We start from the raw sequence: 25,431 nt of genomic DNA, 5'->3' as shown, positions 1-25,431 counted from the left end.
CACTAATGTAGTCGCTCCTTAACATATTGTAAAATAGCCGTCTCAGTAATCAATTTTCATTTATTTGTGTTATGTAAACGTTGTACACGTATTTGCATGTATGTAAAATTGTTTGCGAGCATGTTGTTCTGTCTCCTTCTGGATCCTTTTGATTTATCATCAACATCAACATTTTGGGATTATTTGTTGGCTATTCCTCAATTCCACTAGTTGGGGAAAAAAGAAAAGAAAGTCAAAGCTTAATAAGCCAAATAATCTTTTAAAATAAATAAATGGATAAATTGGCAATGTTTTCCATTACTGGGGGTGCAGACGATGACCAATTGGAAAATGGAGAATCCCATGGAAACTGCACTCAGTCTCACTCTAAGTGCAGTGGCCCTGAAACATGGACATGGAACAGTGCCATCGAGATCCCGCACGTATTGAAGAGCGAGTGCATCCACTTCCAAGACCCATAACCTCCTCGCAGTACATTTGTCAACACCACTGTAAAGTTCACTGCTCCGCTCTTTATAAATAACAGCTGCCACGGTAAGCTGTTATTTCTCCCTCCCTCCCCTTTTTTTGTCTCCGTCTTCCATTGTTGCCGGTGATTGATTTAAGTTTCTCGCAACTCCTGAACAAGACAACGCTTTAACCTTTTACACCAACCGGTTGGTGCGGCAGTTTTAAGGGTCGCATGGTAGTGGAAAAAAGAAAAAGAAATTACATTTCCTCCCTCTGTGAAGTGTGTGTGTGGGTAGGCAGGTGTGTTTGTGTGTTTCCTCCACTGCCAATCTCGCATTGTTTCAAAGGGCAGCAAAGAGGGCCTGAAGTGTCTGGACCCGATGTGAATGCAATACATCAAGCGCTGACGTGTAATGGAATAAAAATGATGTGGGTGCTGTTGACACGCTGGCAAAATGCTCCCAAGGCCATATTGATAGACAGCCAGACAAAGTTAGACAAAAGAAAGGAAAAACAAAATACCAGCTCCTTTTTTTTTTTTTGGCCTTTTAGAACCAGAACATAATCTAAAGCGCAAGCCTTATACGAGCCTGTTCAGTTCTAATGTTTTATTCATTGGTGTTGGATTCGGCATAGGGAGAGAGAGAGAGAGAGAGAGAGAGAGAGAGAGTGAGAGTGGAGCTTCACTGCTTTCAGGATTTTCATCTCTACTTTGACATTTCATTTTATGACTTTATGATCAAATCTTCTATTTGAGGGCCTTTAAAAATGCAGGGGCAACAGTTCACTCTATTACAAAAACAAAACAAAAAATATGCAGGCAGACAGAACTTGGAATCTATAGAGGTAGATCTGCAAAAGTCATATATTTCTATCTTTTTAAATCATGGGCCAGGACCACATGTGCTTCAGAGGCATTTTTGGGTTTCAGCGGGAACTTTATTTTCCTACTCGGCCAAATGTAATATTTTTTGCTACTAACACCCACCGGCAAAACCTTTTATACTTCATATCTGTGCAAAACTGTCAGAATATTCTTGAAATACAGAGCGCCACTGCAAAATGACCCCATGTCATTAGTATTTCTCAGAAGCCAGGCAGTGGATGTTCTACATATTGGCAGGTTTATTTCAGTTGCACCAAATGCACTAATCCAAGGCAACTCAGGTGGGGTTACGGAATTCTGGAAGGAGCTGCCGACGGGGCTGGCGGGAGGGATTCTGTGGTGGCAAAAGTCCACAATTCCCCAGATGAACTTTGGATATACAACAGTTTTGCAACACAATCCTTTTCTGAACCGTATACAACTGTCCTCAAAATGCCTTTAACAAGTCTTTTTTACACTGACACTTGTGGTGTGGACAAGTAGATTGAGCTATCCATCACAGGTCTTTAATGCACTGGAGCTGATTAGAGATCTCTGACTCAGCCTTCATGAATCTGATTTTCTCAAGGTCGTCCATTGGAAAAATGTTTGAATGGTATTCCCAACATATATACATGCCAGCATGATAACATGGACCCACGTGAGCACACTTGAACAACTTGTCAAACCCTGCCCTCGCAAATTGGTCATCTGCAAACCGGCATTCCATAAGCACGCACGCACGCATGCACACACACACACACACACACACACACATTCCTTCAGACTGTGACAGTCATAACCATGGAGGGTAAAATGTCTGTCTCTTTGTCAAGCAGAAGAGGCTGACAGAATCAATTAACAGGCAGGGAGAAGGGAGAATACTGGATTCAATTAAAGTGACAGCTTCCCCCATAGGCACACCACTCACTGGGCCATTATTCAACCAAAATGTGCACTTGTGTATGTGAAAAGATAGACAGAGAGACAGAGTGAGAGAAAAGAGGTAGAAGTGTGTGTGTGTGTGTGTGTGTGTGTGTGTGTGTGTGTGTGTGTGTGTGTGCGTGTGTGTGTGTGTGTGTGTGTGTGTGTGTGTGTGTGTGTGTGTGTGTGTGTGTGCGTGTGTGTGTGTGTGTGTGTGTGTGTGTGTGTGTGTGTGTGTGTGTGTGCGTGTGCGAGGAGGAGGATGAGAGTGTCCTGTGTGAGTTTATCTTGAGGATGAACTCATTTCTCCCCACCCGCCCTGAGGTCAACTCGCTCTGTTGAGGATTTAAAACCGGCCGCGGACGCAGTCAAAAACCTAATCCCCTCCTTCAGCCGTCCCCGGCGCCACAGGGACCCGGTGTCTGCGCGGCTGAATCACAGGGCCCCGGCATTAGCATGAGCAGGTGGGGGTGGGGGGGGGCCCTCGGAGTGGCCGATCCGTCTTGATTAATGGCAAATTCAGGCTGACGGACGTGGACGTCGTGGCTCAGCGGCTCCCCCCCGCCTCCTCCACTCCGCCCTGCGCCCTGACGTGTTTCTTTTGCTACGAGCCCTGGAGCCGCAGACGGTCGTAGAGTTAATGCGCCCTCAAGCGCTACACCTGCGGCGGCCAAGCTGCGATCACAGTTTTGTGGTACATGCATGGATACTCTGGTTCACTCGTTTGTTTTTTTTTTTTTTTGCTTTTTCCCCCGCCCCACAGCAAGCGGCCGCGCACGTGTCTGTCTCGGAAATCAACACTGCCCTCTTTCCTCATGTGCAAAATGTTGCTCTTGCATGTGTCGTCAGTGAAAACTGGGACTTTTCTCTTCCACATACATTAAAATCCGACATTGTGGGACTTAAATGGAGTAATATATGAAGCCCGAGCGCCGTCACTGCGCTCCAAGTACACGGCATCTGTGCTGTGTGTTCACATCGACTGGGAATCCCCTCGCTGCCTATATCCATGGTCCCTTGTCGATTGCAGCAACGGCAGAAGGTATATAGGGGCAAACTCGGTAGCCAAGAGTGGGACCATATGCCAGCTGATCCTTGACATTTGAGGCTGAAGCCCGGCGTGTAGCGATGCGGTTGTCTAGATTGTACATGCGTCCGCCGAGCGCTGCAACGAATGCGACCTTTGCTGCAGCTCGTATACACACACAAAGGCCTATTGTCCACCAAGGGGCCGGGAGAGGCATTGTGGCGCAGGCGATAGCCTCGACAAGGAGCAGGGAGAGTCTTGATGCCGTAGAAAGATGTTGGGGTTTTGACATGGCAGACTGTCAGCTAGTTGACACTCCAAAGTCAAAATCTGCACACGTATTAATCCTCCTGTGCATTCAGTGCATGAACCTACAGTGTATTTACTGCATGGCTACCCTCTGCATACGCTCCAGGTATGTCATTGGCCACGTGCACATCTAATAGTCCTCATCCTTGGGTGCACACCTGATATGCACTGGGTAACCATTTTTCAGATAGCTGAGGTCTGCAAAGGCAAGTCTCGACTGCAGTTTACATTCTGAAGAAAAGTCACGTGCACCAGCTGCTGTTAAACGATTGGACACGAGGGAAAGAAAAAAAAAAAGGCAAATGCCTCAATCTATATGGCCCCACGTAATGGAGCTGCGGCTCCTGATTTCATGCTGGTCCTGATTTTGAAGGAGAATATCAGCAGACTCTAGTGGATGATAAATACAGCTGCATGGGCTAACAGGGAATGGCTCAATAATTTAATAATGCATGGATATCTAAAGAGGCGATCGGCAGGAGAAGGAGGAGGTTCTTCAGAGGAGGCCGTGATGAAACCGCACCGTGACGTATTAGCACATCAAGCGGAGCCGGCGAGGTGATCACAGAAGTAAAAGCGGCTGAGCTTATGTTGGTGGAATTCGTCAATTCATCTCCCGGAGTGAATGCATAATTTTGGAACAAATGCATGACCCCGACGAGGCACAATTATAACACTGCGCATTAGCGTATGTGGATTGATGCAAGTGATGAAGCCTTCGTCACGGTCCAAAATAACTAGAGTCTGTTTGAGTTTGCTTAGTTTGCACCACTGGTCCCTAAATGGGCTCAAACCAACTCAAAGCGACCGCGTCATTGGGTTAAACACTCCAGGATTCGAGTCAACTGCACAAAAGCAGTCTAGTGAGCACGCAAGCTCGTCAGCTGGGGTCAGTCTGCGTTCATGTGCAATATGTATCTGGTTGGAAAATGCAATCAGAAGCCCTCAAATGGAGAACAATCATAACGGTGCGAGCAAATGTTACAGAGCATGAGCAAGAGAATCCAGCAGCTTTCATTCCTGCAGAGGGGAAAAGGCCACTTTTGAAAATCAATAAGTTCTACACTGCTGCAAATATACATAATATATGAATAAATTTAACAGTGGCTGGGTCCATGGTGGGTGTGTGGAGGTGGCATTTTGTTTGTTTTGGCTATCGCTGTTACACTGAGTGCTTTTTCAATCCATATTAAATGCTGCAGTTCCTTAGAAAAGGGGACGTTGCTGCTGTTGATTATTTTACACTTGTTCAAATACAATGGAAGTGCCTGCTTGTCACTGTGCTTTTGTCTGACAAGTAAGCACTGAAAGTAACGCCGGTGGCCTGCTGAGACTGGCAGTGGATTAGCAAGTGCAGTCTGGCTTGGTGCTGCAGTCTCTGCCTTTTCATCTGAGCTGAATTATAAAAGAGCTTCTTGTCTCACGTCTGCTAATCAGAGAGAAAATGTCTGAAAAAAAAATGATTAAAAAAACAAAAAGCAATTAATCAGCGGACAAAAACAAGGGACAGAATCCTGAAAATAGATGCAATGAGACAATTTCAGAGATACAACAAAGTTCCACCATCTGAATATCATCGAGAGAAAGTTTAGAAAAAGACAAAAAAACAACGTAGTCATCTCGAACTTCAAAACGTTTCAAGCTCTTGAAATTATGCTTACAAAGTTTGTCTTCATATAAAGACTTAAATTGACTGAAAAGCCTGCAAAGAAACTGTCTGCCACTCGCAAGAAGTTATGGTGTTTTTGTTGATTAAAAAAAAACAACAACAAAAAAAAAAGGCACCACAGTTGTCATACTTGAATAATTTTAAAGTAAACTTTCAAACAGCTTTGCTTCTGAAAGAAAAGAAAACTGTGAAAAAACCCATAAGAATGTATGAATAAAAGACCAGTGGCAACTATCTGTATCAGCAGACACATAAACAAAAAATTCTGGGAGGCTCAAATGAAACAGAATAGTTGGATTAAGAGTTTGTTTGTTTGTTTGTTTTTTGGTTTCTTATTTTGCTTTTTAACCTGTGCCACATAAACTTCACAAAACCCCCAGACAGAGAGAGATCCCCTATTGTGAAATATCTAATACATTAATAATGGCCTTTAATCATAATGATTTTGTGATAAAACATTTATAACACTGGCCTTCATAATTTATGATCATATTTAATTTTGGTTGCAAAAACAGAGCAAGTATGTTATGGAAAGCCTGCCAGCGCTGTCCATGGTGCTGAACAGGAACAGGAGGAGAAACGTCGCTCTCATAGTTGTGTATTAAAAAAAACATGTTGACAGTTAGCAATCCAAGTTTCCCTTTAGCTCTTTGAATGTAATTGTCCAATATAAAGGTAATTCGGATACAATATGTGCCATGTATTTAATGTTTATTAACTAGGACAGGGAAGGGGAAAGAATTAATCTTAACTCTGAGAAACCTGCTAAATCCAGGGATAAGAAAAGCCTGAGCTTTTGGGGGGTTCATACCACAGCAGCCAAACTCTTCTGGTTGTGAGCCTGCACATATACCAGTCTTGCCATTCCGTTTATCTTTGGTGTTAAGCAGTAAAAGTACCAGGCGTGCAGCTTATCAAAATTGCTTTGAGGCATATTTTTCTAAATTCCCTCTGACCTTTAAAAAAAAGAAAGAAAAGAATCTCTGTGTTGTATCACAGTGGGATCCTGGCTGTCTGATAGTGTGCTTGGCTTTTCAAAACACAAGTATCATTAACAAAATATTACATCACCCAAACCTTTATGACCTTTATGGAGAGGGTGGCGCTCCCGGCTAGACCCCAGTGCTCATGTATCCACCTACTTGAACATCACTTTGATGCATGTAAGGCCACCCCATCAATCCCAACCTATCTGCCCACCGCTTTGGTACAATACTGCTTATAAGAGCAAACAACAGCGTAACCTTTTGGCCCAAAATGGACTCAGAGCAGACAGTGGGTGGAGCATGATAAACAACCAGAGTCGCCAAGGCCGAAATTGGTTCATCATTAAACATGACCAGCCAGGGTTGACTCCCACAGACCCGCCCACCTCCTTCAGCAGTCATTTTGAGGAAATGAGGGCAACGCAGGGCCTGGAACCAAACATCTGACCAAGGGCTGAGCTGTCCTTAAGTGTCAGCATATAGCCGACACGTCACCGGTGCCACGGCCACCTCATGCATTCTAAATGCTGCTCCGCTTTACACATTGTGAAAGCCTTAACCTTCAAACGGAGCAACGTTTATGCAGCGTACATTCCTTCAGGGGTTTTGTTTGCTTTTAACTGCAAATGCTAGATGTGCATCTTCATTTTTTTTTATGATTTCTGCTTTTTTGTGAATTATCTGATTATAAAGGCTTCAAATTGTGCACCATTTACTTTAACAGTGTTTTATAACAATAACTCGTCTCCAGATCACCAATCATCTGGCCAGATATGAGAAAAGTCAGTCTTTTACTTTTTGGTCCTTCCAGAATTAAGAAAAAAGTGTCTTACATGTTCTGGAAATTAGCCAGTTGTGACGTCACAAATACACTGAAATGTCTCCCACCACATACGTGTGTTCACTTCACCCTCTGAAACCACCTTACAGATATCTCTGGCCTAAAATGCTTATTTAAAATGAGGGATGATAAAAAGTGTCTGTTTCACAAACAGTTTTTAGAAGTTCTAAAGTTTGCTCCACTGGAGTATGGGATGAGAAATAAAGATCTGAAAATGGCTTTATTATGGGAGCAACCTGAAAGATTCTCCCAATATCCAAGCACTCGGCAATTTGTCACGTCTGCCTCCGATTATCGTGAATGTTAATGTGATAGTTTGTTTCCTCCGTCTGACTTTGTCTTTGCTTTTTTTTTTACTAAGTCTAATTAATTATTATTTTGTTTGCTCTGCAGCCAGTCAGAAAGCATGCATCTGTTTCTGCGACCTTGGAAGCGCGCAAGATTGAAAAACAAACGAGGAGTTGAATGCAAATAAGCAGAAACATACTGGACCAACGGCACTTTTACTGCTGGTTGTCCTTGATATCACTGATACAACATATTAAAAGGCAGATGAAAACAACAACAACAACAACAACAACAACAACAAAGAAATGGACAGACACCACAGCCGCCAGCGTGCATCTCATGTGTCACAACCATCGGAACAAATTACAATTGTTTCTTGTTGTTTGTCTGCACAGGGATTCTAAAATGTGCACGAAGCAACACGAAGGGTTTCAGCAGCTGAGCTCCTAAGCAGCGGATAACAGGTCAGCCTTTAAGAGCTACGGCCCGATCTTCGTGCATTTATCAAAGCTATCGATTCACAAACCAAACGTGGTCCCTCGGCGACGGCGGCGGGAAGAAATAAAGGGGGCAAAAAGTGAGACGGGGACACAAAAGGACAGAGAGAGAGGAGATTAAATTAATTTAAAGCGTCATTTCGACAGCGAGGCCGCGTTCTAAATTTAGAACATCCATCATACATGAAGCGCTGACCGGGAAGAGGGGAGTGATGAGAAACATGGGAGAGCAGCGGTTCGTGCTCTGAGCTTTAACAGGGCGAGGGAGGGAGAAAAAAAAAAGAAAAAAAAAAAGGGGGAGGTGACCGCGACTGTGCGAGCCAATGAGACAGGAGCAAAATATTATGGAATGAGCGCCGCTGACACTGGGGAGAGTTTATTTCGTTCAGCTGGCAGATTAAAGCCTAATTTTACATCCATCTAAGTGGGCCATAGGGGGAGAGGAGTCGGGCTGACGCTGATGTTTGCGAATGGCTTAACAGTCTTGCGGTCGGGCCGGGATGGACTTTTGACTTCAGTGACAAGTTGTGCTCTCCACGCCGGCCGCAGGTTTTAGAGGAGGAAGGAGGACATTCTGTTCAGAGCGCCGCTCGCAACCCGCTCGTCCATCCGTCCGTCTGTCCGTCTGAGTGTTGAGCTCGTTTTTCCGTGGCCCTTGCAGCGTGTAAAGTCTCAAGACTCTTGGTGAAGCCACCCGGAATAAATAATAAATAATAAAATCCCCTTGGATAGCGACATTTAAATCAATTAATTAAATGAAAATAATTAAAAAACAATCCAGTCTTGTACTCCATCCCCGCTGATTATCTAATAGGTTTATGCAAACTGAGTGTCTGGACCCACCTGTGTCACAATTAATTCTAAATGCGTGCATGCAGACAACACCGACGCGCAGCCACAAGCGGTCGATTTACATTATTAAAGAATATTTTATCTGCTTTTGCTCTCGTACACATTATTTAAGAGCATTCGGGGTCACAGCCGGCCGTAATCAGTACATGGGCTGCTGGTGTTCTCCACCGCAGATGTTGACACTGACAAAAACACGCAAAGTCAGAATTCCAGGAAGAAAAAAAAAAAGGTTGATGGAATTCCAACAACTCCTTGTTTGCGATTCAATAGGGAGTCCGGAAACAGGAAATTGCGCTGATAATGAACCTATTGGTCCCTTTTTGCATTGCTTAAAACTACCATTAACTGCTACTGTGCAACACACACAAGCAAAAATCACGTATTCTTTGTTTGTAATTAATGTGTGGATGTTGGCTAGCAACGTGAACGGCGCTAACGGAGACAGTTATTTATTTATTTTTTTTTTTTTTTTCGAACTTTAAGGACCGGAACGCCAGCTCGCTGCTTCCTTCTCTAAAAATCCTCACCTCCGAGTCGCGGGCAAACGTCTCTGTTGATTTATTTTATGCCACTAATTGCAAAATAATCACTCGTGTCTTGCTACGCAGCGGCAGCGGTGGCGGCGGCTTGTGTGAGCGAACGGTGCCAGTCTCAGGCCGCCTGGTAAATATTGAGGAGCGGGTCATTAGAGCCACAACCTGCTGAGTGACTGCAAAAGAGGTTGCCGGCAAAACAGATTAGAGGGGAGGCGGAGGGACCGGCGGCGGCACCAGGGACGCAGGCAGAACTGGTTATTAGCCAGTGTTGGGTAGCGGAGGACGCATCCCTGCTCGGGCTCACACGATCTTATTGTTGTGGGCACACGCTCGCCCGCGTACAGTTCAGGCACCAGTGGAGCGTAACAAAGTGGAATAGTCCAATTAAACCCGACCACTGGTGAGTCCTCGGCCTATTAGCATTGACAGGACGCCGTTTCCAACAATTAAGCGCGATTGCTCGGCGCCCGTCGGAAGCCCAGGGCTCGGGACGCCGGGGAGACGTAAACCAGCGCGGCTCTGAAGCAGCACAATCAAATTTAAAGCTTTAAAGATTGGGACGCGGGCGAGTCACATGCATGAGCAGCAGCTCCTGCAGCAGCACCAAGAAGAGGTTTTTCTTTATTTATTCATTTTCTCCCATATAGGGTGAAGGCTATATTTAGGGACCCTTTATTATAAGCAGCTGCTAAGCACAATCATGTGGTAAATTACAGTCTGCCGCGGAACTATTTGAGGCTCAGGCAACCTGTAATGCCAAATTAGTGGGAGAAAAACGTGTTTATCTGCTGCTCCGGTGCAATGAGTTGTGAAGAGAGTGGCAGAATATCACAGCGGCTCTCACCTGCCTGAGCGGTTTCAGAAGTGGCTATGTTGTTCCCCAACAGACTGCTGACATCTTGCAATAGAAAATTGTCAAAGTAATTCTATAAGGGCACTTATTTTTAAACGCAGACGCTTTGCATGACAAAATCTTTTTCAGAGGCCCATCTATAAGTTTATTTTTCCCCCACAAGCATTCTCTACTTGTCTTCTTTAAAAAAAGAAAAAGAAAAGAGAGAGACAACAACAACAACAACAACAACAACACACAATTCAGGGAATGGATGCAGGTTGACTTTGGAGGGGAGGTGAGAAACTCTATCTACTCACAAAAGCACTCAGACCGTGATGACATCAGGTGAAGGGTTTGGAATCTGATGAAACAACATTCCACGTTGCAGCAACCTTCCATTTGAGCCGGACCACTTCAGCACCTGGGACAGAGCCACCCGATTTACTGCTCTGCTGAGGGAAGCTTAACTGCTGCTCACTAGGAGGCCAGTCTAACAAATGCGACTGCACACTCCAACACGGAACCAGTTGCAGTCTTGAAGTCCAAACAACTTTGAACAAGGCACTCTGAAAGTTTCAGGAAAAAGGAAAAAACAAGGACCAATTTGTCAGAGCCATCTTCCGGATGCAAATATTTCTGAACCGATCGTATATAAACGACCGTGTATAGATTTAAAGCTGTCTTCCAACTACTTAATGTCCAGTGCGGCCATACTTCTCTCAGAGTGTTGCTTCTAAGGCCATTGAGAGTGCATGCACTTCCGAAAAACAAACGAAAAAAACTTTGCAGCCTCGCTCTCGAAAAGTACAGACATGAAATGCATTAGGCTTAAATTCAGTCAGCTAATCATGCAAACAGCTGTGTCGCACCGACTTGCACTAAGAGTCCAGCAGTCCGTTACCCAACCCACGATGCATTTCAATCAAACTAAATCATCTCCAAAGAAGCAATGCTTCTATATCCAAAGAAGCAATGCTTCTTTGGATATACACTGGAAATGCCACTTTAATTATTTAAAGTGGCATCTCCATATTGCTAAGCCGGCCGACCGGCTCAAACGTCACTCTTTGGGACAGCTGGCTCTGACCCCGATGTGGCACCAGCATCTCTTCAATAATTCATAGAGTTTAAAAATAAGGAAGAATTGCGGTATATTTGGGAGTGTAGAGCAAAATTCACACAAGCAGACGTCTGGACATCTTTCAAACCTGGCCGTGCAACAGTGCTGGTCAGCGCATTCCTGCTGTGTTTACAAACAAAGATTCAGACTCTTTCAATAACAAATCACATTTTGTCGAGTGCAGAAAAGCAGAAAACAGAGAAAACACTGACGTGCACCCGAGTTCAGCCGCCCAGTAAATAGTGAACCGTCAGCAGGCTGCTATTGGCGCCGAGGTGCAGGTGTGTTTTCCAAAGTCCGATACAACTCCTCACATGCATTTATGTCTGTGTGTGTGTGTTTATGCTCTTATTAGTTATTCGTCTTGCTGTGTGCCATCCCGCGGCCTCACTTTTTGAAAGAATAATAAATGGTCACTGCACCCTTTGTTTTTTTTCTCCCCCAGAGTTGGCAACTCTCTTGTATCAGAAGGAAGAGTTGAGGAGGAGTCCCGGGAGTGCTGGTGGTCCTTCCTCTTCCTCCTCCACTCCATCCTTCTTTCAACCTCCACCCTTGCCTCCTTTTATCTCCGTCCATGGCCTTTCACAGCCCATCCCGCCCCTCCTCTCCTCCTCGCCTCCTTGATTCCTCCTCTCCTCTTTCACCTGCCCTCCTCTCTCTCTCTCCATCCCCGCAACTCTCGTCGTGGCTCTCGCCGTGCGCACCCGCCTTGCTTCCCCGCCTTGCTTCCCCGCTCTTCCCTCTAACCTAGTTTCCGCCGCTGGTGAGACGCCTCGCATTTCAATAATATGAAAATGAATGAGTAAGAGCGGGATTGGAATTAATGTATGCGCCTCTTTGAAGCTATTGTGAGCGGCGGCCGCTAAAAGCATCAGACAACGACGGCGTGGCGTGAGAGGGGCTCAGAGGACAACGAGAGCTGGAAGGTGTTTATGTGTCATCCTTTCAGTGAATCAAGGCAACTTTATTTAATGGAGGGTCCTTTGGTGCTCACACAAACAGGACAAAACTGTGTGCCGTGCCGCCCTAACTCAGCCCATCATTCATAACATCATCATCTTCTTCTTCTTCTGTAACCCCGGCTATCAGCTGATCTGTGGCTGTTTCCCCCCAGCCTGCCAACTGGGTTGTAAATATCCAACGTTCCAATAGAAGTCTGAAGCATCTCAACCTCACAGCTCTGGAGGTCCAGGCTGCTCCCAGTGGCGACCTCACCACCGTCAAACTTTTTCTTCAAAACACGAGCTAATGAATGCAGCAGTTGGTTTTGTGGGAATATGAAATGGTAGTATGTGTGGGCAGAGTTGCAAAGAAACGTTGCCTCCATGTCATTGCAGTGCATCAGCCAAAAACAACGATTATAAATAGTTGGTGATCAGACAGGAGAAGCGAGAACGGAGGCGAATGAGAAAACGGGAAAATCTGTGCAAATCCATTCGGATTCCATGAATCAACGCATTGGACGCATGGAAAAATCTCAAAGCACACACTGGCTGCCGTGAGCAGACATAATTCACCGCCGCTGGTGACCATGCACTCATGGGCAGATGTTATAAATAACTAATTAGCGCCCTGTAATACCGAGAAGTAATTATTCATCAAAAAAATGCTGAAAAATTCATGCAAAGGTTGCAGAGGGTGTTTTTTTTTATGATTGTTGCTGTAGTTTAGAAGCTGCTAGACTTTAGCCCTCGACTCTTGCATCCAAAAACCTCAATGCAGTCCTCTGACCAAAAAAGTGTTTTCATTTTCATGGGGACAAATGGATTTAACAAGAGGGGAGAGTGGCAGGTATGAGAAGGAGAGTGCTCTCCATACAAAGAGCACCTGGCAGCAAATACTTCAGATCAGCGCATCAGCAAGTGCTATCTAGAAAACAAACAATTGAAAAAACAAAACAAAAAAAATCCCTCCCCTCCTTCACCCCCGTATTGAATCGCTATCTACATATATCTGCTTATTAATAGAAAGGAAACTCGGTTTAGAATGGCAGCGGGAAATGAGAGAAGACGGGATAAGAAGACAACGGCATGAATAATGGAGTGATCAAACAGGAGAATGACATGCGGGGGGGAAAGAACTGCCTTATAGAGAACAGAGAGGCATTATGGGTATTACGTTTCGAGTCCATAACAACAGGAAGCTAATCCTTCCAGGATATGCTGGATACCCACAGACCAAGGCGTCAATACCTCAGCTGCAGCAGCATCGCGTTTCATACGACTGCAAACTGACTCATTACCTCCCATCTTTGGTCCAACGGCAGAATGAACGGGGAGGAATCTTGTAAAAAATTAAATACTTAAAAAAAAAAAAAAAGATTTACTTCAGAATAACAGTCAGCTTTGCAGGGAACACCTTTGAATCAACTGACTGTCAATACAACTCGCTAATTAGCCAATTGTAAGGGAGAAACTCAGGGTGTTCTGGCACGTGGCGAATGCAGATGTAATGAGGATTTGAGTCGACCCAGAACGTGGTGAGCCCGGCTGCTGGTGCCAGGCGTTTTTTTTTCACAAGTGCTGCTGCTCCACTGGTTATCTTCATGGGCGACCCCCATCTCCGGGGGATTCACAGAGAAAAGGAGGAAACATCCAGCTCCTCCCTGAGCGAAAATGTCTGCTGCGAGATGCCAAAGGTGGGAGGAGAATGACCAGCCAGATGACGAAAGGCAGCGGTAACTCCAAGAGAACGCTGGTGTAACACAGAGCGGGATGTTATTTCGCAACAGGGGTAGTTTTTGTTTGGTTGTTGTCATGCGTGGTAGTGCGTAGTTCCATTTGTTACAATGTTTTGTTACATTGGTGCCTTTTTTGTTAGTTTAAACCTGTGACTTTTTTTCTCCAACAATTGTAGTAAAAGTGGGCGACACGGCGGCGCAGTGGTTAGTCACAGCAAGAAGGTCGTGGGTTCGATTCCGGAGTCCAGACCTTTCTGTGTGGAGTTTGCATGTTCTCCCTGTGTCTGCGTGGGTTCTCTCCGGGTTCTCCGGCTTCCTCCCACAATCCAAAAACATGCATGTGAGGTCAATTGAACACTCTAAATTGTCCGTAGGTGTGCATGTGAGTGTGAATGGTTGTGTGTCTCTATGTGGCCCTGTGATGAACTGGCGACTTGTCCAGGGTGTCCCCCTGCCTTCACCCTAAGACAGCTGGGAGAGGCTTCAGCAGACCCCCGTCACCCTGAATAGGAATAAGCGGGTATAGAAGATGAATGAATGAATGATGAATTGTAGTAAAAGGGAATTATTTTTTATATTTCATACAATAAAATTGTTTTGTATTGTATGTAGTTAGTGAATAAAAATTTTATTTGCCAGAAACCTTTGTTCTGTCTTTCACTATGATCATAACCAACTAACTATCAATCTATTCCAGAACCCCAAGTGCCGTCCACCCCCACCCGCACCAGCTGAGACCACTTTGCTGCTTACCACGCCCATCCTTTAATGATGACAGTGACAGTGAGGTCACTGCTCTCAGACGGCCTCCACTTCACCAGCAGCGGCTCTGGGAACATCAGTGCTGCTGCGTGAGCAGGCGGACCAGACTGGGTCTGTACTGCAAATAATTGAGGCAGTTCTGGTGGCTAACGGAGGAGCAACCCAGCACCAGCGCCTATACCGTACGTCCTCGGCTCACTGTTCATTCTCCGTTCGCCTATAGCAGCCGTCCTTGTTGAGGGTGCTTTTTATTAAATCTCGATTACTCTGGGATTGATTTGCTCCTAATTCCTCCGGATCCAGCTTCTAATCCTAAACATAACCACTAATAAACCTCGACCTTAACCCTTCCGCCCTCCCAGCCTGGTGGATGAGGGATAACAGGATAAGTCTACAGTCTGGGAGCCGAGTGAGAAACTAATCAATGTAAGCAACGTAAAGCCCCTTAAGACAGACCCATCGAAAACCCGCGTTTCATAATTAAAAAGTGCAATTTCGCCACAGCGCCTGTTTACTCGGTTGTGCGCAGTCCCCCGATTGGTTGCAAAGAGGTTAAAAAAAGGACGAGGACGAGGTTGACCAATACTTTATTAATCTCATCCCTGCTTAATGCTGAACTGAATGAGTCCGCGGTGCTCAATGTGGCGGACTGGGTTTCAATGGAAGTCTCTGGTCTCCTTCGCCATTGATCTGAAAGCTGTGTTGGTTTTAGTCAAGTGGAAGATTTATAACTACTCAGATTAATAACTACTTTATCATGTGTTCACTCACACTAATCAAGTGAAAGAAGAGGAGCAGCTTGAAATGCAACCCAAGTCATCAATAAGTAGGTGTGTGTCAAAGCCACTGATAAAAAAAAAAAGCAAGTGTTGAGGAAAGTTCAGTCGCCGTTTAGCACAAACTTTCAGGCCAGAGTGTCGAGCTGCAAACGCCCTGATTCCATCACTGATCCTGCGCCTTTTTTTTCTCCCCTCGCCCCCAACAAAATGTCAAATTATGTATAATTCATAACACTGCCAATGTTCTCATCCACATTCAGGCGCACACTGGCGTGTGTGCATCCTCACGGACTGGATAAATATTTTATTATCTTTTTTTGTTTTTTTTTGTGGCCACAAGAAGAACAAATAAGCACCTCGTAGGCCAAAAGCGGCTGCTTTTACACATCAACAGCGTGGCTCAGTTTCAGCACTGAGAGCACGCGGGGGTGGGGGGGGGGGTGACTCCGGACCTGAGACTGTGTTATAAACTCTATCGATCCAATGAGAAATAATGATTGAAATAAATCACGGGAGGCAGGCGGGAGCCCTTCCCACCTATTGATATTTGAGCTTTGACGCCACGCCTGATGTCCCGGCCTGTCAGGAAAAAAAGAAAAGGGAAAAAAAAAGCAGCTGCTGTCCGTCGCGCGAGGAGGTCTCGCCGCCATCAATTCCACGCGGCGGCTTAAAGCAGAGATAAACTGCGCCTGAGCCGGTGTAAGCACACGGCGGAATCGCAATCATTAATGTTGAGTTTGTTTACTCATATTTCAGCGAGTGTTGCCGGATGAAATCCATCTCCCATCTCTTATCCCTACTTATCGGCCAAATCCCTCCTTTTCCCTCCCCCCTTCCTTCCTCCTCCTCCTCCTCCCAGCCCCACCCTCTCCATCTTCTGCATCCATTTACTCCCCTTTCCCCCTGCAGAGTATGGAGCTGGGAATGAGGAGGGTCGAGACAGTGAGGGGAAGGCAACTGGAAGGGCGTGGCAGCATAATTTAACATTGATTTGTGACTGATGATGATGATGATGATGATGATGATGATGGTGAAAACAGCAACAAGGAGCCTGAACAAGGGGATTATGTTTTTGCTGAGCTCAGCAACGAACCAGGGAGAGGAGTGGAAATGGAAGTAGGGCAAGGAGGCAGAGAAGAAAGCAGCAGGAGTTGGGCTGCAAATGGAAAAGCGTTGAATTACATTTAAATAAAAGGATGCAAATGAAAGGACGATGGAGCAGAATGTGAAATGAAAGGAAAGGAGAAAAGAGGCGGCGAAGGCGGGATGGAGAGACTGTAAGACGAGGTGCATTAGCAAGTTCTAAGGGTGAAAAGGCCGCAGAAATATGAAATCAGGGTCGAGAAATATCAGCAGGAGGAAAATATTTGATGGATAAACGATAAGAAAAAGGAGGAAGACTGCAAGTGCGAGCGACGGAAAGACGGCACAGAAGCAACAGATGACCTTGGTGTCTTTGAACTCAACCTTTGGGATGTGACTCGTTAGCTCTGCGTTTAATTGGCACAAATAGAGAAGGTGCTGGTGATGTAAGGGTGCGTGCATGTGTGTGTGTGAGAGAGAGAGAGAGAGAGAGAGAGAGGACACCCATTTGTCATCGGGCCCTTCAGCTGATTAGTACTTAAACAGTGAATCATTCAATTAAATGATAATGACCTAAAGCAAAAACGACATCTCTTTGCTGTCAGCGGAGGCAGGGACTTTCAAGCGCGTGTGTGTGTGTGTGCGTGCACGTGTGTGCACCCGCGTGTGCTTGTTGCAATCACATGATGACTTTTCTAGTGTGGCTAAATACCATTCTCTCGCAATCATTTCCCAGCCTTTTCTCAATGTGTTTAATATTTATACTCATTAAAATAATGTTAGCACACTTTGAGTTATGATCATTTTGACTGAGTAAAACATTATTTGTTAATTAGAGATATGGGTGCGATAGAACTCAGCTAAAAAAAAAAAATAAAGAAATAATAAAAACCTCGAAAAACAATTTGAACTCAGATATGCTGCTATTAATTTCCCAAAATGCAACATCCTCTGGTGTTCACGACAGTTTGAGCTGAAAATTAGCCAGCGTGAGATTGTGAATCTCTGATCAGAATCTTCAGCGAGGGCTCTCTTACAGCTGTCAGTGTGTCAAGAGTCGATGTAATTAAGTCGAGCCGCTGCCTCCGCTGTGGCAAAAAAGAAACGCTTTATGGACTCCTGGGTTTTTATTAGCCATATAATTTAGTGTGCGCCATTCCAAGGTCAAAAGCGCGAGGCCAGGGCTCACTCATTAAATTGTAATTTAGTGCATGACGGGGCTAACCAAGACTAACTCGTCCACATCGCCCCATTTAGCACAGACGGTTTCTGTGCGTTTCTGCCATCCTGTTGCCTCGCAGAGCAAAATTAACTGCCAGACTTTTAAAAAAGACTGGCCACGGACCAACAAGTTGTAAATAGCCGCATGCTAATTTAGAAATTACAGCGGGGGGCGGGGGGGGAGAACAGCCAAAGAACCACATGCAACTATCAGAAATGATGAAAGACAAACAGCAGTCTTCCTTGTGTCTTCCATTTCTTAAATATATGCATTTGCACTTTCAGGGTGAGAATGATTTGCAATAGTTTGCACTTCAAATTAAATCATGAATAGTTTAACAGAATGTGTTCCATAAAAAAAGTCAGTTCTTGGGAAGTAGGGATCCCACTGCTGTAACAGTTCACTCAGATGGGCTGTGCAGCTGCTTATCTCTTTAAAAGTTGAACTTTTAACTGCCAAAATAAAACCAAAATCTGCCTCCGTCCTGTCAACAAACTCGCTAGGAATGAGAACGGCAAAGTCCTTTACTGCTTTGCCTGCTCCACCTTTGAAACACACACAAACACGCACACGCACATCAGTTCAGGTGCAGCAGGCTGTAAACAGAGGGCTACACATACGGTCTTGTTTATTTTATGGAAATAAATTAATGATAAGCACAAGGCTGACAAAAAAGGTCTAATGATACAAATAATAGGGGACCTTTAAATTGGATGAATTTGAGTCACTCATGAATAAGCTTTTCCCACATAAACACATTCACCCACTTGAATTAGCACGCTCCCCTTTCTAGCTTCGATGCTAATTTCGCATACACTTGACAAACATATATTATGACACACAATACATGCGTGTGCCAAGCATTATGCATGGTTCAAGAGGATAATACTATTCAATTGTCACTTTTTTTTAACAGAGTATATTGAATGCACATTATACAGTACCTGCAGCTAAAAGGAGAAAACCTCCACCAGCGTCAGACCAACGCTTCAATGCCTTAAGCCAGCGAGTCATCCTGCGTTTGACATGGCGAGGTGGCAAGAAAAACAACGTTTGTATTTGCTGATGGGAAACATTAGCGCATACAAAAACAAAAAAACTGCTGCTTATTAATGCATGTTTACGTATCGCCGCATCCCGAGCACGCTCGCCTGCGCGTCCATCACCCAAAAATAAGCGAGGGCCGTCACCCGTGCAGTCGAGATGGAGAGAGGAAAGGAAAGGAAAAGAAGAAACAAAACGGGAGTCAGGTCCCAGGTGAGTGATCTACAATGCGAGCGTACGTGTGTGTGTTTGAGGGTGTTTTTGAGGAGTTTCTGTGTGACTGAAAAATAAATATATATATATACATATATATATATATATATATATATGAAACAAACTTCCCGTTGACCTCTTTCTGCCATTGTGTGGTGTGGAAACAGTGTGGAGAACGAGATTCTTTGCACACAAACATCAATTCACAACACGCAGCAGCAGGCAAAGCGGCAGCTTCGCTCATGAGTCGCATCCCACATCACACACACATCACCAACTGACAGTGTTGGGATGTGTGACAATCTGAGCCAATCTAGACAGACAAAAGTGCCGGGGAATCTGGGGAGGAAGGTGATCGAGGGCGTGAGCTTCTCAAGCGGTGTCCATTTACAGGAAGCGCCTGTGTTGCGCGTCAGTGTGGGCCAGTGCATGCATGTGAGCACATGTGTAGACACTTTCGGAACCGACGACTTAACACAAGAGCCTCAAGCTCTGGCGATGAACGGAATCAAACATCGATTTTATTAAGGCGAAACATCTGCAAACTCACTCGCTGCCTTAATTGCCAAAGCGTGGAAATTTCCACCAATTGTCGCAGTTCTTTGCAGGGTCTGCTCCGCCTGGAGGACATCTGGCGTTTTCCAAATTACATTTTAAATATCTGCCCAACGGCAGGGCATTTTGCAAGATATTTGACCTCTTTTTCCTCTTTTTTTTTTAAGAGTGTGGATTTAGTAGGTAGTTTATGCACCGTGAAATCAAACGTTGTTGGAGTTGATTTTAAAAATAAGAATAAAACAAGAATAAAACAAACAAACAACTGGGATAAACAGACTAGCATTTAACCCTCAATCAGTAAAAAAAAAAAAAGTCTCCATATCCATGGAAACCTTAACTTAAAAAAAGGTTGAACGGACAGACATCTGTAATTTTCAAAATCAGGCACTGAAATGATTGCAGTACTGCAGTAGAAATGGTTTGCAACAGCAGCAAGGCTTCCTATTGGTGCGAGTGCCGACGGTAACACAACCCCTCCAGTGGCTTTGACTGAAACTGGAGTAGAAAAGAGCCTTTCTTGTTCTTTCAGGCCACAACACAGAATCCAAACTGTGGCCACCAATGTTTATAAGCAAGCAGTAGCTTCCTGCCTTGTTAGCCACAAACAGACCCTGGGAGAAGGTCCCGCCTATTTCTCCTGAACGTGCGCTGACTTGTCCAGTCGGATTCTGAGTAGCTGGAAAATGTACAGATACGGGAGGTATTTAAAATGGATCTGTGAGTATTCAAACTCAACTGCTTAGAAATGCAGCAGCCGTGTGCCGTAGATGTGAACGCCCCTCTGCAAATGTTGTCATTAAACATTAAGAGCCAGCAGCTAAACACCCTAAGCTAACACGACTTTTGATTCTCTTTTTTCCGTCTCTCTCACACAGACTGACGGAACTCCGCACTAACATCCGCCACACTGCAGCCCCCCTGCTGAGGTCTGTTCCTGTCAGTGAGTGGCGCCGGGTTCTAAGCTGGTGTGCGACCGCCAGCGCCGGTCCGACGTGCACGCTCGCGGACACTAATGACTCGTGCACGCCGGCGCACTCTTGAATAGGCATCGATTACATTAGTCAGGGGGGTTTGGAGAGCATGTCTGAGACACCGAGTTAACTAATTCACTGTCGACCAGTGGTTTCCAAGCGCGTGCGCGTGAGGCGTGCACGCACGCACGCAGACACACACATACACACTTGCGCATGCCCGGCGCCGTAATGGCATCGATTGTAAGTAGTTGGGGGGTTTGGAGACTGCGTCAAAGGGGCCGCGCTACGCTTTGAATACTTCAGGAAAATCTCTGGACTATATTGGTCCTCTTTGTCAAGTGGAAATGGTTCTAAATTGAGCTGGCTGCTAAAATAGAAATTCAATGTACAAGGACACTCAGGGCAGCGTATGGATCAGAAGAAGCTGTGATCTGGATGCACAGGGCAGGAGCACTGTTCTCAATAGGTCAAAAGCAAAGACAAGAAAGAAGGGAAGAAATGGTGCTTTCAGCTTGCTTTGTTTTCTTTTTGGTAAACTCACTAGCTAATAAATTCCCCCTTCGCGGAAATACTAAAAAAAAACTGAACCATCTGAAGTGTTGCACCAGCATGCTGGTCTAAATTGAAAGAAAGACAGATCCCCCTCAGTTCCCTGTGGAACCATGGCAACCGCCGATCGTGTACGTAGCCACTCAGCGATGCTTATGTCCAATGGCAAAGAGGAAGAACACTTGGAAAGGCGTTCCGTCAGCTCCACGGTCGATATCGACAGACCTCCAGACAATGAGCTTTTAAGATGAGATGCGTCCGTCCGTCCGTCCGTCCGTCCGTCCGTCCATAACCTGTGTTGCTAAGGATTGCAGGGGCTGCAGCCTATCCCAGCTGTCTCGGGGCGTAGGCTGTGGACAAGTCACCAGTTGGCAGCAGGTCCACACAGAGGGACAGACGGCAACTTGCACTCACAGAATCTAGAGTTGCCTTTTGGCCTTGACGTGTGTCTGAAGAGCAGGAGGAAGCTGCAGCACCCGCAGAGAACCTACGCATGCAAGGGATGCATGCAACATCTACCCTTTATAATGCAAATTCCATGCAAACTCCACGCAGTCAGCAAGAGGCACCCGCAACAACGGACACTGCCGCAGCTTCAGAGAAACAAACACAACCCCAATTGAACGCCATCATAGAAAAAAAGCATAAAAAGAAAACCTAAAGAAAAGCGAAGCCCAAATGGCCTCTTCAATTAGGACATTGAGACCGCTTTTCCTTTCTTAGGTATACATGCACCCGACCCTCCCCGCCAGCACTTTGTCTTCCTTGTCCGCCTCTTCCCCACCTCCTCCTCTTCTTCTCTGCGTGGCGTTCTGTGTCACCCCTCTAATGGATATTGACCAAGGAGCCCTAGAAGAGAGGAGACGTAAAAACGCAACCCCGGGCAGCAGACGCACTCTGGGCTGTTTTTATTTTCTCTTTTTTTCATTTGGAGAACAGAGACGGCGCGGTGACGATGCCAGCTAATGGGGGTTAATTTGGCCGTGCCTCTGCGATCCCGGGTGTGGTATCACTCTCGCGGGCCGGGCTTCCATCTGATGTGATTAAGTAGGGTAACAAGAAAAGCAGGGCTCTTAGATTGCTCAGATGCGGACGTGTTTTCTTCCACTGGCGGTGCTGCGAACTGACATGCTTGTCTCCATCGTTCATGTCATAGCCTCAGAATTAATTATGGTATTGACACGCCTGCTTATGGACTAATTAGCTACATGTGCCCAATGTGCAACGCAATTTACGATCCGCTGAGCTTTGGGTCTCATATTAAACAATGATACTGTCAACTCTGGCCAATAATAATAAAAAAAAAAAAGAAAGAGTCAAGTTTACTTTTTACTCTTTTGACTTGCGTCCGTTCTTGGAAATCTGTCACAAAAGACACCGATATCTCAACCAACACGCCCAGTCAGGTGTTGATTCCAGCCACGAGAAGACTTAATCCCCCTCTTAGTCTCAAATGGTGGTTTCCTCAGCTGATACTGCAATTATCTAGTGAGCACATTGGGCTTTGGACAACAATCAAGAATCTGCAACGCACCAGCAGAGGAACAAGAGCGACATTATTGGCCGAGTATGATCAACATTATCACGAGTATTATCAATATCGCTCAACACATGGAAGGTTCAACAAAGTAGGAAGCTGGAACAAAGTAGAAAAAATAAATAAATGAATATATAGAAAGCATAAATATAGAATATTAAAACATCTGTCTGTAAAAGTTTCTACTATATTTTAGGTCAAAAGACTATTTAATGATGTTTAATTTCAGATTCAACTATTTATATGTATTGTTGCTGAGTAAATGAGGAACTCATTTTATACGTTGTTGCTTTAAAAGCCAGCTGGATCATGTTCACTGTTTTAAATAGATCCAACTGTATTTATAATGTTTTTTGATCCACTGCCATGGTTTTGATTTGCCTTTATTGTTCTTTGTTCGCCTGCAGATGCAAATTAGCTGCTGCTGTGTACTGTCATTGTCAAATCAACAATAAATCAAACCAGGCTAAACTGGTAAACTGGGATAAAGGAAAACATGAGGCACGTGGCAATTTTATTTTCTGTTCAATGTTCAAATGTGGTTGTTTCATCATATTCTGATGGGAGCGACATAAACACCAGTCTTAAGAAAAATCTGTCTGTCTTCCAAGATTTTCAATCCGTTCTCTCCACGTAGTTGGATGGAACTTCTCACTTTACCCAAAGTTCTTTAACCTGAAGCCTTGAAAACATCACTGACGAAAAATGTTGTGTTTAAAACATGTGCGAGCGAGTGTGTGAGCTTGTAGTTTTAAACCGCCCCTGTGATGTTGTCCCAGTTTGTGGTTCTCCTAATAATACCTGCGCTGCCGATATTGTCGACACGCTTGGAAATCAAAGTGAAGGCAGAGCGACAATCAGCGTATTTTCCCTCGCTCGCTCACTCGCTCGCTCTCTCTCTTTCCTGACGCCTACTTGCGTGCGCCTGGTGCACATCCAAAGTCTGAAGTGTCGAAGGTGGGAGTTCCATTAAAGGTCTGAGAGATGCAGATTGATTTGTGGCATAAATATGCAGACAATCTGCTCAATAATGAAGCGGTCATCGTGAGTTATGCAAACAGACCCACCGGCGAGTCGTCATGTGTCAACCTGCAGAGCTCTTGAACTGCAGCCTTGACGAGGCTGAAGACCTCCAGGTGTTGCGCGAGGAGGAAAGAAAAGCTTCTTGCTGAGAGAATCAAAGGATGCCAGTTTTTCAAACAAAGAGCCGCATTCCAAACATTTTGCCCGAGTCAACATGGAACAAAATCACAGGGCCACCCACGGAAAGTGGATATATGGATATGTTAATATGTATATTCTCACAGGACCTGCAAGACTCCGTGAAAAAGAACCCATTGTGATGACATGAGCTCGTGCTGAGATGATTATCACGCTGCATCTGCACCTGCCGAACACGGTTGCATGTTACATTCAATATGACCCTGACTGAATTCTTGCATTATGCTGTACGTTGATGGATATGTGAAACATTTTTTTCTGCATGCATACGGGCACTTGTGTTCTGAGGACTAAAATCTTTTTTTTTTTCTTTTCTGAGGACTAAAATCGAACTCTTTGAAATCAGAGTGCAGTGTTCTCCGCACACTCATAGCTGATTGTCGTACTTTTGAGCTACAATACTTTTGGAGGCATGAATGACTGACGTCCTGAGTGTGTGTGGCATGCTAATGATACGATGCCAACGATTGTGATGGGCTTTGCAAAACAATTCCTATGTCAGAATTCACCCTCCTGATACAGTCATAAATTAGGATATTCAAGCTTATTCCATTGTACGACTGTCATACGGAGCTGTTAGCGGGAGAAACACTGGCGCTTTGTTCTAACTGGCTGACTCTCCAAGTCTGGGATGGCCTTGCAAAAAAAAAAGAAAAAAGTTTTGATCCTCCTGTCAAAAGACTCCTTTCAAGCATCGCTGTTCCCTATGAGACAAGCCCAGCTTGATCAGAGTAAACGTAATACAAAAAATAATAATATGTTATAATACAAATAAAGGACGGAAAGTGTGTTTTTCTGGCCAGTTTAATACAAAGGCATCGGCCTCGTCCGTGATATCCCAGACCCGAGAGTGATAAATCTGGCTATTTGATTACCACCTCTTGATATCACGAAATAAAGTAACTGTCCGTCATCTGCGACAGCATGAAAAGCAACCTGTCATTTATTTCGGGGGCCAAGAGGTATTCCAGGCCCGTCGCCATGACAACGCCACAGTGTCTGGGAACTTCTCACTGCTGAAAATGGCTGGGGATGTGCAGCACCCGGCTGCAAGGGGAAATTAGACGGCGATGGAGAGAACTTTGGACTTTACTTTCCTGGCTACAAGCCTTCTGCTGCATTGATTATATCTTGTGTTTGGATGTTCGCAGAGAATTATTAGTAGTTCACGATCAATGCATCCTTCTTGCACAGGCTCATGCAATGTTTACTTTCTGCAACACAAACTGCAAGATGACCGCTGCGGCTGAGGAGGGTCAGCCGCAGCGGTCATCTGTTGTTGCTTATTATCACTACAGCTCAACAGCATATATTTATTTTGCCTGTGCGTCAAGTTAGCTTCACTTTAAGGTATCCAGTGTTCCCAGAGGAACCAAAACCAGCCCCCATCTCTCATAACTGAAGTAAGGCCTTATCTTGGCTACTGATATTAAGATTTCATGCTTACCCGCATATTAGGATGGGGGGGGGGCGGGCAAATGGAAAAAAGAGTTTGGTAGAACGAAAACAGTATGAGTATACTACAAGCAGTCACTGTCGGATGGTGTCTACAGAACAGCAGCGTCATAGAGATTCTGCGGCCATAATAGCTGTTCTGCCTCCTGACAGCC

At 45.0% G+C, this 25,431-nt stretch overlaps 1 protein-coding gene across 3 annotated transcripts in view; it reads right to left on the bottom strand.

The window, feature by feature from the left end:
• LOC142904013 (leucine-rich repeat and fibronectin type III domain-containing protein 1-like protein) overlaps positions 1-25,431 on the bottom strand; it is a 138,310-nt gene that overhangs the window by 37,989 nt on the left and 74,890 nt on the right. The gene's annotated exons all lie outside the window — the stretch shown is intronic.

This window comes from Nelusetta ayraudi, unplaced genomic scaffold (assembly GCF_046127955.1).
Source record: "Nelusetta ayraudi isolate G7.1 ecotype Tasmania unplaced genomic scaffold, CSIRO-AGI_Nayr_v1 ptg000120l, whole genome shotgun sequence".
In the NCBI taxonomy this organism is placed as follows: Eukaryota; Metazoa; Chordata; class Actinopteri; order Tetraodontiformes; family Monacanthidae; genus Nelusetta; species Nelusetta ayraudi.
Note: the sequence above shows the minus strand (reverse complement) of the source record. Positions and strands in the feature narration are given on the sequence as shown.